This window comes from Plecotus auritus, assembly GCF_963455305.1.
Source record: "Plecotus auritus genome assembly, chromosome: 1".
NCBI classification, from domain to species: domain Eukaryota; kingdom Metazoa; phylum Chordata; class Mammalia; order Chiroptera; family Vespertilionidae; genus Plecotus; species Plecotus auritus.
The window spans coordinates 141,993,732-142,007,738 of NC_137770.1; the positions used below are offsets into that span (position 1 = coordinate 141,993,732).

Genomic DNA, 14,007 nt, shown 5'->3' on the forward strand with positions numbered 1-14,007 from the left:
AGGGAGAAGATGGCCAAGAAGAGAGGCCTGGAACAGACCCTTCAGTCCCAGCCCTCAGAAGAATCCAACCCCGCTGACACCATGATTTCATACTTCTAGCCTCTAGATCTATGAGACCACACATTTCTGTTGTGTACTGGTAAGCCATCCAGTCAGTGATACTTTCTTATAGCAGCCTGAGCAAACTCAACACCATCTTAGCTCAGCTGCTGTCAATTTATTGTCACATTAGAAAAATAGGAATCATAGGAGTCATTTTTGAGATAGTTTATAGATGAAATAACACACGAGAAAGTGTGCTTTTATCATCAAACCTGCAGTACACACAGAGAACCAGTGACAACTATGAATGTAACACTTGCAAATAATTTGTTTTAATTATAGAAGCTGTCATGAAATGTGTTGCTCTATAATCTTCCTACTTAGAATGTTTGAAAGTTTCTGTTTCAACCTGCTCTCAACCCATGACACTATTGGCTGATAGTGTCACAAAAATGTTTCTCAGTGCCGTTTCAAATAGTATTTTTAGATAACATGGTCTTCAAAAAGTCACATGAAAATAACAAAGAAAGTAAAAGATGGAATAATTGTTAGGTTAAAGATGGAGCAAAGGCACAAAGATAAACTAAAATGCATTAACATGATATTTTATAGACATTGTACTTTTATGGGGCTCTACAAAAGTCCTTAGTGGCCCATGAAAATTCTTACCTTTAAGTGTTTTATGCAATTCCACAGAATGGCTTTCCAATGCAAATTCTAATATTCCCTAGAGGCTTTGTTAAAATCTTACAGTTTTTAAAATCCATCAAAATATAATTTGAACATTCTTAATGAATTATGTTTATGTTTTAGTGGCTTTGATTTTTCTAAGAACATCAAGATTTCTCTTTTAAATAAAATATGTTTTAAATTGTATGCCTTTAGATATAGTTGCTCAAAGATACAGCTGTCAAATACTATTTGATATTATAAAATAAATAATGCAAGAATAATTATGGGAAATATCGGATAAACTATCAAGCAGTTAGCTCATATCCATCTGGTGTTGCTTTTTTTAATGGATTATTTTGAACTATAAGAATAAAGACTTCCCCCGTGCATCGCTGCCCGCCATCTGGTCCTGTGAACCCACGACCACCGGCCTACTGCTATGGACAAATCTCCCCTGCACTGGCGTGCACCATGTCTGGTTCCTCCAGCATCACAGCTATGAAGAAAGTGGTTCAACAGCTCCAGCTGGAGGCCGGGCTCAACCGCGAGAAGGTTTCCCATGCAGCTGCAGATTTGAAACAATTCTGTCGCAGAATGCTCAACATGACCCCCTGCAGACTGGAGTATGTTCAAGTACCAATCCCTTCAGACTCCAGAAAGTTTGTTCCTTTTTGTAGTAAAATGAATTTTGAAGGTGTTCTAAATCACTATTATTGAACTAGTGAATATTCAAAGAGAGCTAAATCTGAAGCCTGTACAAAAAGCTTACCCTATAACATGTGCCGTACTATACAAACTTCTGCTTTTGTCAGTCCTTAACATCTATCTCTCTGAATTTTCATGAATTTCTATTTCACAAGAATGATTACTTTATATACACTAGCAGCCGCATACAAATAAAATACTTAGTATAAAAAGTAAAAAAAAAAAAAAAAAAAGAAGAAAGACTTAATGAATCCAAACCAGGTGAGGGTTGGATCCCAGAACTGTAATGGTTATTTGCTTTGCTCCACTATTTCCTTTTCTATACAAATATCCTTTCATTTCTGGAATGAAAAGAGTGCTCTCTGTAACGGAGTGCGTCCCTTTCAGGTTGGGGTGAGTCCTTGGGCAGTGAACTTCTTTACCCACACCGAGTCCCCGGGCTGGAAGGGATGTACAGGGTCCGCGGTGGGCACTGGCATTGCGTTTCGAACAAGCTTATGGGTGGTGCTCTGGGTATACTGCAGAGCCTGTAAGGACTTGAGCAAGGAATGGTTATGAATTCTAGTTTTCAGCTTCTCCCTGACCCTGGGAAGGATGCGGGGAGGTCTACTATACATGATCTCAAAAAAGGGGGGGGGGAACCCCTCCCGGTAGGGGGTACACCTGGCCCATAAGAGGGCGAAGGGCAGGAGGTTGGTCCAGTTTTCACCGGTTCCTAGGACAAATTTAGTTAAAGTCCTTTTTTAAGAGTCCTGCTCATGCCTATCCTGAACTTTGTGGCCAGTATGCACAATGGAGTTTCTAATTTATGCCTATGGCTTGAGCTATACTTTGAGATACCTTGGCTACAAAGGCGGGGCCATTATCTGATACTGGTAGCCAAAATCTAGGTCTTAGTGGGGTATGCTTCAACCCAACCCGAGAAGGTGTCTATAAGAACTATCAGGTACTTGTACCCTGACGCTGGTGGCTTAATCTCTGAAATCCACCTCCCAATGCTCTCCTAGGGAATTTCCCCCAGGCCCGAATTCCCAGGGGGACCCTCTTACCTTGCTTAGCATTTACCTGTGCACAGACAGTACTTCTAGTGACTATGCTTTTAATTATCTTATCTAAGCTTGGTATATAGTACCTGCCTCGCAGAAGTCCAGAAGTCTTGGTGTCGCCTAGGTGGGTAGCCTGGTGTAACTGGGCAACTAACGTCTGACCTAGAGCCTCTGGGACCAACAGTCTGTCATCTGGTAAGGTCCACCAACCATGTGGTCCTTTGATGGCTTGCTTCTGTTCTGCCAATTCCTCCTCTTGTTTGGTGTAGGATGGGTATGCCGTAGGTCAAGGTCCGGCAGGGTTACTAAGACTTGTAAAGGCCCCACTGGTTTTAGGGCGGCTTCCTTGGCAGTTAGGTCTGCGGCTCTATTTCCTCTGGCTTCAATTGCCTCCCCTTTCTGATGTCCTGTGCAGTGCACTATTGCAACTGCCCTTAAGAGCCAGATGACCTTTAATAAGGCTAAAATCTCTTCCCTATTTTTAATGTCCTTTCCGGCTGAAGTTGGTAACCCTCTTTCCCGGTGGATGGCACTATGTCCCCATCGAAGGGCCTGGATTAAGGCCAAAAGTTTAGCTTTTTGTACTGATGTCCCCTATTCAGGGACTGCACCCAAATGGTGCGGTCCAGGGTGACTACTGCTGCCCCTGCATATCAGATCCCATCTGAACATAACTGCTCCCATCCGTGAACAGTACCTTGTCTGGTGATGATAGCAGGACATCTGTCAGGTCTGGGCGAGCCGTTTGTATTGCGTCTGTTACCTCTATGCAGTCATGAATGGGTTCTTCCGGATCATCATCTGGCAGTAGGCTGGCAGGGCTGATGTCCAGTGTCTTATGGAACCGGATACGGGGCTGGTCCAGGAGAAGAGCTTGGCACTGGGTGATCCTGTTGTTTGACATCCATCTCTCCGGAGCAGCTCGAAGGAGGGCCTCCACAGCATGGGGTGTTGCCAGGGCTAGTTCCTGGCCCAGAGTCAGCTTATCTGCCTCCTTTACCAGCAATACTGTGGCGGCCACTGCCCGGAGGCACGCTGGCCACCCTGCTGCCATACTCTAGCCTCTTAGACAGATAGGCCACAGGTCTCTTCCAGGGACCTAGAGTCTGAGTGAGAACCCCTTTGGCAATGCCCCTTACCTCACTCACATAGAGGTGGAAGGGCTTCATGACGTCTGGCAAGGCTAGGGCAGGTGCTGAGACGAGAGCCTTCTTTAGTTCCTCAAAGGCCCGTTGTTCCACTTCGGTCCAGTTCAGCGGCTGCGTTCCCCCAGTACTTGAGTATAGAGGTTTCGCAATCTCCGCGAACCCCGGTATCCACAGGCGGCAGTATCCAACTGCCCCTAGGAATTCCCGAACCTGCTTCTTGGTTGTAGGCGTGGGGATTCGTAAGATTGCCTTTATTCGACTGAGGGAGAGGGTCCGTCTGCCTTTGCTAATGTTTTACCCTAGGTATGTGACATCAGAGGAGCATAACTGTGCCTTCTTGGCTGACACCCGGTAGCCTAATGCTTGTAGGGTGCCTAACAGGCCCTCAGTGGCTTGTCAGCAATTTTCCTCAGTATCTGCTGCCAGTAGAAGATCATCTACATACTGGAGTAGGGTGCATTCTGGATGCTCCTGCCTAAAGGCAAGTAGGTCTGAGCTCAAGTCTTTATCAAAAAGGGTGGGAGAGTTTTTGAAACCTTGAGGCAGTCTAGTCCAGGTCAATTGTCCTGAGAATCCACCCTCTGGGTCATTCCACTCGAATGCAAAGATAGGCTGGCTAACTGGGGCCAGGGGTATGGTGAAGAAGCCATCCTTTAGATCTAAGACAGTGTAGAATTGTCTCTCTGGAGGCAGAAGACTTAGCAGAGTGTAAGGGTTCGGGACCATGGGATGTATAGTCTCAACCCTCTTGTTCACCTCCCTTAGGTCTTGTACTGGCCTGTAGTCTTTAGTCCCAGGCTTTAAAACGGGAAGCAAGGGGGTCTGGCAGGGAATTAGAATTCCCGCTTTCCGCAGCCGACAAATGTGTTTAGCAATTCCCTTCTTTGCTTCTAAACTCAGGGGGTATTGCCTTACCTGGGCTGGAGTGGCGGTGGCTTGCAATTGGACTACTACAGGAGCTTGATGACTTGCCAACCCCGGGGGGAGGGGGGGTTGTTTTCTGCCCAGACCATGGGATAGAGACGTTGTAACTCCTCCAGGTAGGTAGTGGGCTTATGCTTTCCCCCTGGTGTTGCTTTTTCCGTTTCCTGCAAGATATATTCCTCTGACAGAGGACAGGTTAAAAGAATACAGGTGGGGGAGGATGTAACCGGACCTGGGTTCCTTGGATCCACGGTGAGGTGTGCTCTGTCCCCCTCAAAGGATATGGTGGCTTGTAGCTTCTGTAGGAGGTCACGTCCAAGCAGGGGTACGGGCATTCTGGCATGACCAGAAATGAATGCATTACCATGTTCCTTCTGAGGTCCACAGTCCTTTTTGATGTTCAAGGAAAACAGGCAGTTTGTCCAGTGGTTCCCTGGACTGATATCTTCTTAGAGGTTACGGGTCCCATCGGCTCTGTCCAGACTGAATAGACTGCCCCAGTGTCCACCAGGAGACTAACAGGTTTAGCCTCAACTTGTAAGGTTTACCCTGGGCTCCTGGGGGTTTAATGGAAAGGAGCCCCGGGCCCGTCAGTCCTCTTCCTCTAAGTTAAAGATCCTTGGAGTCTGAGTCTCCCCTTTTGCTTCCCTAGCTAACCTGCCAGGACATTCTCTCTTTCAGTGCCCCTGCTTCCTGCAATAGGCATACTAATTCCTTCCTATTTGCTACTGGCCTTTTCTTTCTTTCTACATTTCTCTTTTCCTTCTCCTCACATACACAAACCTTCACAGATCTCACAATTTCAAATTAGCCTTAAAATCTTCTTTCTATGTCCTTCAAAAATGCATAACCATGCCTCAAACCTTCTATTATTTTAAAATATTTAGAAAAGGTAGAGGGAGGAGGGAACAGGCCCAGCATGCGGTTCCCAGGCCTCCAGCCGCTTGAAATTCAAACTGCCACATTCTTCCTAAAGATAAAAGATCTCAGTTTCTGATAAGCCTGAAAAGGGGAATGGGGGAATTTCTAGCTGCCCTCTTTAAGCCCCCTAACAGAACACGGTGAAAAGTGTCCAAGGAGTCACCGGGGTTTCTTGGGTCTCATTGGGGTGCAGGGGGTCACAAGGGAATTTCCCTCTTCGCCACCGCCTCCAGCTACTCAAAACAACCCCTGCAGGGGACGGTGCCGGGTGAGCAGAGGCAGGGAGCGCAGCTCGGGTCCCAGGTGGCGAATGGAGGTGCTCCCACCGAGGCGTTTTCATCAGCAGTCCACTGGGAAAAGCGCTTGCCTCCTGCCCGTGAAGGTGGCGTGTGGGGAACCGGTGACCCTTACACTGTAATCAGACTTTCTGACCTCTCTGAAAAGCCCCTCTGCTTGAGTGTGTTTCCATTAAAAAGTACTGATTTTAGAACCAATAACTTGAGAGTTGCCACACACAAAAGGACCAAGTGGCCCACAAAATATTTTCCTTTTCTTCTAAAGGTTTTACAATGCATTGTAATCATTAACCATATTAAACTTAAATGGCCAATTGAGACAAACAGTTCTGAGACCATTCCTCCACCACTGATTAAGACTGGGTGGCGGCAGGTGTCAGAAATAAGATTCATTTAGTTTTTGAGCTTTCTGGGCAGACTTGGTGACTTTGCCAGTTCTGGCTTCCTTCCTTCTGTCTTTATCCTCTCTCTCTCTCTTCCGACGTGAAGAGGGTATTTAAAAGCTGTTGGCAATCATCCCATGTGGGCTGGTGGGTATAGAAAACAGACTCCAGAAGAGTTATCAGCCCTTGTGGGTTCTGGGAAAAAAGGGGGGGTTCTGATTCTTCCAATTATAAAGGTCGGAGGTGGTGAACGAAACATAAGTCCTTAGGCGGACGCCGCGAGAGTCTGCCTCTCCTACCTCTCTCAAGGGGAGTTGTGCCACTGGTCGGTTATCGCCAAAAAGGGCTCCTGACCTTGTATGGGGAGGGCTCAGGGGGAAGTCATTGGATGGGACTCCCCCTGCAAGGTGGAAGAATCGGGCGCCATCGGGAGGTCCGGTCCAGCCGCACTTCCCTGTGGCAAAGGTGGATACTCTCTCTTGGTTCAGGGCTCCTCCTGAGACTCAGCGGTGGTGGCTGAGTCGGCTGTGGCCACGTAGGGAGGCGGACGGGGAGCTCTTGGTCCCGGGATCGGGTCCTCCTCCAGGGCATCCAAAATCGGGGGAGCCGAGGGGGCCCGCAGTGGTTTCCCGCTGCGCTCCCTGGGTGACTTCGCCACTAGGATAGACCTAGTGGGTCGCTTTCCCAATTTTTCTCTAGATTGGGGGCAACCACAATCCTTCAGCCATTTGGGGTTATCAAACAGGACATCAATCCAGATGTCGACGTAAGGAATTTGGTTCGGGTGTCCGGGATTGCCATAAACTACGCACCGGACTCCCGTACAGGGTCCTATGTCTAGGGTCCTTGTTGAAGGCCAATCAATCCCAAACGTTGGCCATTCTAATTCACAGAATCTCCGAAGGGTGAAAGCATCTACCGACACCCCGTAGCTCTCCCCTCTCTTCCTGAAGTCAGTAAAGTTCTTTATCATACACTCAAGGGGGCTCAATGGGCCGGTTTTACTGCCTCCCTGACCCATCTTAGCCCTCGACCCAATTCTCCACACACTGTAAAGAGCCAAAGAAGCAAAACAAAACAAGAAGCCAACAAACAACACTTCCCACACAATCAGCCGCGGCCGCACAGTCACTTCATCAACCATTCATACAACCAGACCAGGTTCCTCAATAAACCTGTAACCGGGCCTCAGTGGTCGTCACCACTTTGGCTGTGAACAGGGAGTTTTGTGGCGTCCCGCCTCCCTTAGTTCACTACTGAGGTACGTACTATACCAAACCAGACCAGACCAGAAATACGAAAACAAAACAGGCCTGACTTACCGGCGCCACGCAGGCAGGGACAGGAACGTTGCGGAGCTCCGGGGAACGGGGTGAGATTTGAAGGGGCTTAACGAGAAGCCCCCTTAGTGCTATCTCGCTGGGGCCTCCAAATGTAATGGAGTGCGTCCCCCGGAGATAGACCACCGAGACCAATTGGATCAAACAGGGAAAAACTTTATTGCAGATTCGAATCTGGGCCCCACTGTAGCTGACGCAGCAGCAGGCAAGTGCCGTGGCAGGAGCGCCGTTGAAAGGGGCAGTCCCTTCCTTTATACCCCTTCCCTCTATAACCGTTGGCCTGGCATTCCCTGATTGGCCCCTTTGAATGACCCGCGGATGTGGGACCCCTTTGTCCTGGACTTTTCCTAATATGGTTCGCTCGCGCAGTGAGGAAGTTCTACACCGGACCTTTCCCTATATGGGTTGTTTGTTACAGAGACAGCTCTTTAATGCCTCTGGCAGGTAGGGGAGTGGTGGTCAGGCAGAAACTATTTCTTTTATTTATGGAACGGGGAGTTCTATAGTGCCTGTGGGGGGTGACCTTTCCAAGTGGTTGTTTTAAATTTTTCTACTCTGACTCTAGACCCCGAGGTCTAGTCCCTTCCTGCCCTCCACACTCTCCAACTTTATTAAAGGAAGAACATACTCTTTTAGTTAACCAAACTGGAGATCCATAAGAGGGAGAAAAAGTGGGGCTTTTCATTTTCTTTAAATTGCAAGCAATTGCAAGCAAGAAGAAGATATTTGGAATTATTATAAGAAATGTTGAATGAATGGCAGAAAGAGACATGCAGATAGCTGTGAAGATCTATCTCCAAATATGTGACAATAGTCAGCACTTCAGATGCTGTATATCAAGTATATGTAGGAGACATCTCTTGTTTGGTCTTACCAAGCCTTTTCCTTCTTTCCATAGCAGAAGCCCTCTACATGTAGAGACCCACCCTAACACACAATATCAGGTCTATGGTTCTAGAGAGGTGCTAGTAGAGAACACCTCTTCCAGGCCCTGAGGGCTCTTCTCTAGGTATTTTGAATACCTGGTAGCATCTAAAGAGAGTGTGGTGACAACCATTGTATAAGAAAAATTTCAGAAAGTGCCTGTCTGAGAAAGTAAAACTAATACCCAAAGTAAAAGAGAGATGAAAGATGACCAGAAGAGAGACTCTAGCAGCAAACTGGCCTTTCTATGGCAATACAGCCAATAAATTCCCCATATTGCCTAAACTAGTTGGGTTTAACTAATCTCTCTTATAACTGAAACAATAAACCAAAATTCTTTCTGTCTCTCTCTTATTCTGCCCCCCCACCCCCCAAATTAGAAAGAGTTGTTTCATATGAATGAATCATTCACAGGGAAAAAGTTACAGTTGTTCTCAACAAACTGTCATATTAAACTTGTATTTGATTTTAATGTGGGGGAAAAACCTTGATTTTTGCGCTATCTCTGGAATCTGTTCCTTGCTTTCATTCCCTTCACCATTAGCCCAGTTCCTCAGGCTTTCATTTTCCCCTCATCTAGATTGCTCTCACCCACCGATAAATCAGCATTGCTAAAATCATCTGGGGTTATGCTATTGGTGTGACAATATGCATGCCCCAACTTATTGGTGTGATATTCAAGGCCATCTTCCCTTCTAGCCACCTGCCTCTATAGTCACCATAGTCCCTCATGTTTGCTCTATTAGACTTGTCACCATCCCTCAACAGTGCCCCCTGCTTTTGGCCATGTGCTTATCTTTGCATATCTTAATTCTGCTTATCCTTAAAAGTCCATTTTGAATCTTTGGAGATTTCCTCAGTCTCACTACAGAGAATGAATGGCCTTCTTATCTGTACCCCACAGTATTTCCTTCCTTCTTTTTTATGTTAGGTTAGTTGCAAATATCCTTTTTTTTTCTCCAAGCATAGTAAGTTATTTCATGCATTTATTCAACAAGTACTTGGCATCTCTCTGTGTGAGGTACTGCCCTGGACCCTGGGGATACAGCAATCAACCCCCTCCTCAGGGAGGTTTGTGAGTTTGTTTTTGTAGGACTTGCAACTTAATTATATCACTAAGTGTGCAAATAAACTTAAATTATAGAGACATGAAAAAAGTACAGAGTATTCAAAAAGAGTGCAGGAGCTAGCTAGGTGAAGCTGGGAGAGCTGCATAGGGGGAAGCAGATGTGTAAAGGCTATACGGCAGGAGTGGGCAGAGCTCCTCTGATAAAATGACAGAGGAGTGAGACGAGAATGGTGCCGCTAGAAAGGGAATGTGGGGATGCTGGCTGGTCCGTGAGGGGAGCACACAGGGCTCTGGAAGGTCTAAGGTGAATCTGGCATTATGCTGAGGGCAGCTGGGTACCGGGAAGAGTTGTCGGGTGGGGGCAGAGGAGCCACATGATCAGCTTAACATTTTAAAGGACAGACTGCTGTTTAAAGGGAAGGAGAGGTCTGGGCAGGCCTGTGAGAAGCTGGGGTGGTGATTCAGGCCTGAGACAGTGGTGGCAACTGGCGGGCAGTGAAGTGGAGTGGCAGTCCTTAGAGAAGTCCACAAGATTTGGTAACCGGTTAGATGGGGTTAGTAGGCGCATCGAGGTCCCTGCTGCACACATATCTTCTAATGCAGTGAGGTAATTAGCCTACTGCCTCATATCTACTATGTCTCCATGATGTGTATTGGATTGAACTATTGTAATGTACCCATAACTTACCAAGGATACTCAGTAGTTCATATTATCTATATATATATAAAACCCTAATATGCAAATAGACTGAACGATGGAACAACTGAACGACCAAAAAACCGGTTGCTATGACGTGTGCTGATCAACAGGGAGTGCGCACAGAACATGATGGACATCAGTGGTGGGCGTTGGCAGCAGGCAGCAGAGTGCAGAACATGGTGGACGTCAACTTCAGTGGGATGTGGAGCAGGTAAGCGGGAGTGCCAGACCAAGGCGGAGTGCTGGTCGCTGTCATCTGGGCAAGCCTCTGGTGGTTACTGAAAATTCTTTGCTCCCGTACACCACAGTCCTGCCTGGCACTTGCACCCACTGCTGGTGCTGGCCCCAATAGCTTCGTGCTGTCAGTGGGTGTGGGGCTACCAGCAGATAGGGGACCCAGGGCCACAGTGGAAGGGGCTAGGCAGGGATGTGGAGGATGTGCCAAGACCTGCCCCTGTGCCCACCACAGCCTCACCGCCCATAGTTCCTTTCAAGATGCACGAATTCGTGCACTGGGCCCCTAGTACACAATAATACAATAAGGCTGAAACAAATGTGTGTGTGTGTGTGTGTGTGAAACCACTCTCACTTAACCCAGACTCATACATTTTTATAACTGGTGTTAGAAAGAAGATTAAAACAGGGCTATTAAGAGTGTTCATAAGTTGTAGGTCCCTTGTGGATTCACCTCACAAAATCACTCTGAGAGTTATTTGTTTCACTGAGGCTGTCCTTTTGCCTGGAGGTTTGAAAAACATTTTCATATGACTGTGACTGCTCTCTGTAGTCAATATAGTTAATCATCTTAATGCTTCAGCTAGTAAGTACTTCCCTCTTTCAGCGGTTCCTCCAAATTCACTGATGCCAGATCTAATCTAAGGCTTTAGGCCTTTCACATCTTCTCTTATTGTTCCTATCCATTTAACTGCTCATCTGAAAGTAGAACTTCTCTGCATCCCTTAAGATTTCTGTGATAAGATGAACTGAAAGGAAATGAGGAACCATTCTTAACAATTTGGGCTAACAACAGAATAATGGCTAGTCAATTTAAGAGTATTATAGCTAAGCTCTCCATTAGCAAAAACCAAATATATGATAACATTTCTAAGCAATTGTATTATCTAGTTAACTTGTCATTGGGTGGGTGATGATTTGACTCCTTAATCTTCATTTTATCACCCACAGCCTCCCATGGGGTAAACAACTTTCCCATTATACAGACTAAAGGACACTGGACAGTCCATCCCAAAATGTTATTTCCTTAAAGATTAGAGAAATGGCAAATGCCTGTTCAATAGAAGGAAAGAATCTAAGACAATATAAAGGGTGGATGAGGAGCCTTTTGATGGCTAAAGGGAATATTAGGCCAGTGGTCATATTAGGCCAATGGTCAGTGGTCCCCAGGCTAGATTGTCCCTTCTCTGAGAGAAGACACCCCTTGGAAATATCCTGTCAGTAATGTGGAGTGAAAAGGTGATGGTGACAATGATGTGTATTTGTTGAGGTCCTACCATGGGCACTTTATGACATTACTAGAAATTCATGTGCGGGTACAGTCCCTAGGCTTGGCCTGAGATCAGGGCCATCTTCCCCGGCTGCACCCCCCACTGCCACTCACCCCGGTTCCCCATTCGCCATTGGGCATTGAAGCCTGCCGGCTGGGGGGAAGGGACCGAGAGGTTGGCCAGCAGGCCCCGATCAGATGATCAGGGCCTGCAGGCTGGGGGCAGCTCCTGCATTGAGCATCTGCCCTCTGGTGGTTAATGTGCATCATAGTGACCGGTTGTCCCACCACTCAGTCCATTTGCATATTATCCTTTTATTATATAGATTTACCTTGAGTACTTGGGTTTGAACTCATACTCTGCAGCTCACTAGCTGTGTGACCTTGGGCAAACTGTTTAATCACTTAGTGTTTCAGTTTTGTCTTCTGTAAAATAGGGATAATAATGTTCTCCACTTTAATCAGGTAGTTGTGTAGATTAAATGGGTTAATATACATAATTGTCATCAAAAGAATCTGGCACAGTAAGTCCTATGTAAAAATTCCTGCCAATAAGCCTATGTAAGTTTAGTTGCCATTGTTGTCATTATTATTATCGTCATAATATGGATGGAGAAACTAAATTAAGTAACTTAATCAAGGTACAATGTTAGAAGTGGCAAAGCCAGGATTCAAACTCAGCTCTTTCTCACTGCAAAGCGTATATTATTTCTATTATTTTCCTCCTCTCCCTCAAGGAATAGTTCAAATCTAGGCCCTACCATTTACCAGCTTTGAGACCTTGGGCCTGTTACTCGAACTCTCAGTTTTCTCATCTGTAAACTAAAATAATATTATCTCATAAATTTGCTGTGATGATTAAATAAAATGACATGTCAAGCTCAAAGCACAAAGCAGGTGATCGGTACATGTTCATTTTCCCTTCCTTTTCATTGAGGCTCTTGAGCCAGTGGCCAAGACTCATAAGATTTTCCTGCCTGCTTGGTACACCTGCTTTACTTTTTCTTGCAACTGACTTATTAGAGGAAGAAAGCTCCAGATGATTTTAAATACAAAACAAAACAGCCTCAAAATCACAATATGATCTTGCTCAGTGGATGTAGAAAATGAAAAACACTTCAAAGAACTGACATCATCACACAAATGCATTTTCATCTGGACTTTGGATAAAATTGACCTAAATCAGGAGAGTGCATTTCATAGCAAGAGAAGAATCTCACCTAGAAATTGTAAGACTCATAATGTTGTAATAGTTGTTTAAAGAAAACTCAGAGCCTACTGGAAATTAACTGATTCTTGCACTAAAGGCTCTCCACTAAGTAATTCAGAAGTCAGCTATGAAGTGCTTTCATCACTCCTTATACAATTGACTATTAGGCCATTCAGTTAATCAATAACAACAATAATAATACCTAACATTTATTATGTACTTATTCTGTGCCAGGTATATTAAATGTTTTATGTACATTATCATGTTTGATCTGCACAATAGCCACATGAGATAGAAACTATTATTATTTCAGTTAAGTTATACGTAAGGAAACCTAATTTTCCCAAGCTTGCTTAAGAAGGAGGTAGAGCTGGGTAGGTAGAGACACCTAATGCTTCTCTGAATTGGTTCTACCCTGCTTCCTGGCAACATGGGAAGACTATACTTGCCAGACCCTGGTAGTTAGGCAAAGCCATAAGACTCTTCTAGCTAAGGAAGCATGGATGGAAATGATGGTGACATTTGGATGCCAAGGCATGCTAATGCTAATGTGTCAATTTCATACTAACCTTTCCCTTGCCTTGGCAAATTGGGAAGTCACATGTTTAGATAGCAATGTCTCAAGTTGGAAGGAGCCTCAATTCCTGAGACACTGGATAAAGGAGAATCATTATTGACCTGCATCAGATTTTACATAAAATATAAATAAATAAGTTTACAATATATTAAACCACTGATTTTTCAAGATTAATTTGTTCCTGTAGCATAACCAAGTACCATTCTAACTAAACACTGTGTTGTTTTATTGGGCAGACTCCAGAACCCAAATTCCTAACAATGTTTGCTAAGAACCCAGCCCTAAAGTTAGTCTTTTAATAATATTTAAGATGCCACTGAAAAGAATTATAGAATGTTTCAACTGTCTTCTCTCAGAAAGTAGACAAGAAGTGACATTTATAGAACCACTTGTTTGAAATCCCTGAAATTTGTGTTGTTGCCTTTCTTCACGTTTGTGAATAAAGGCAGTCACATGATTTGGAGGTACTACTAATACTCAGCAATGTTTCTATGTTATTGAGACAAGTTCTCTGCTTGAAATGATGGCTAGTCATAGTAAGAGAAC

The 14,007-nt window shown here is 45.2% G+C and overlaps 1 pseudogene across 1 annotated transcript; it reads left to right on the plus strand.

The window, feature by feature from the left end:
* The first annotated feature begins 1,185 nt into the window (after positions 1-1,185).
* On the plus strand, positions 1,186-1,391 carry LOC308254065 (guanine nucleotide-binding protein G(I)/G(S)/G(O) subunit gamma-5-like; annotated as a pseudogene). Its single transcript has one exon. The product of its transcript is annotated as a guanine nucleotide-binding protein G(I)/G(S)/G(O) subunit gamma-5-like (transcript).
* The last annotated feature ends 12,616 nt before the right edge of the window (positions 1,392-14,007 follow it).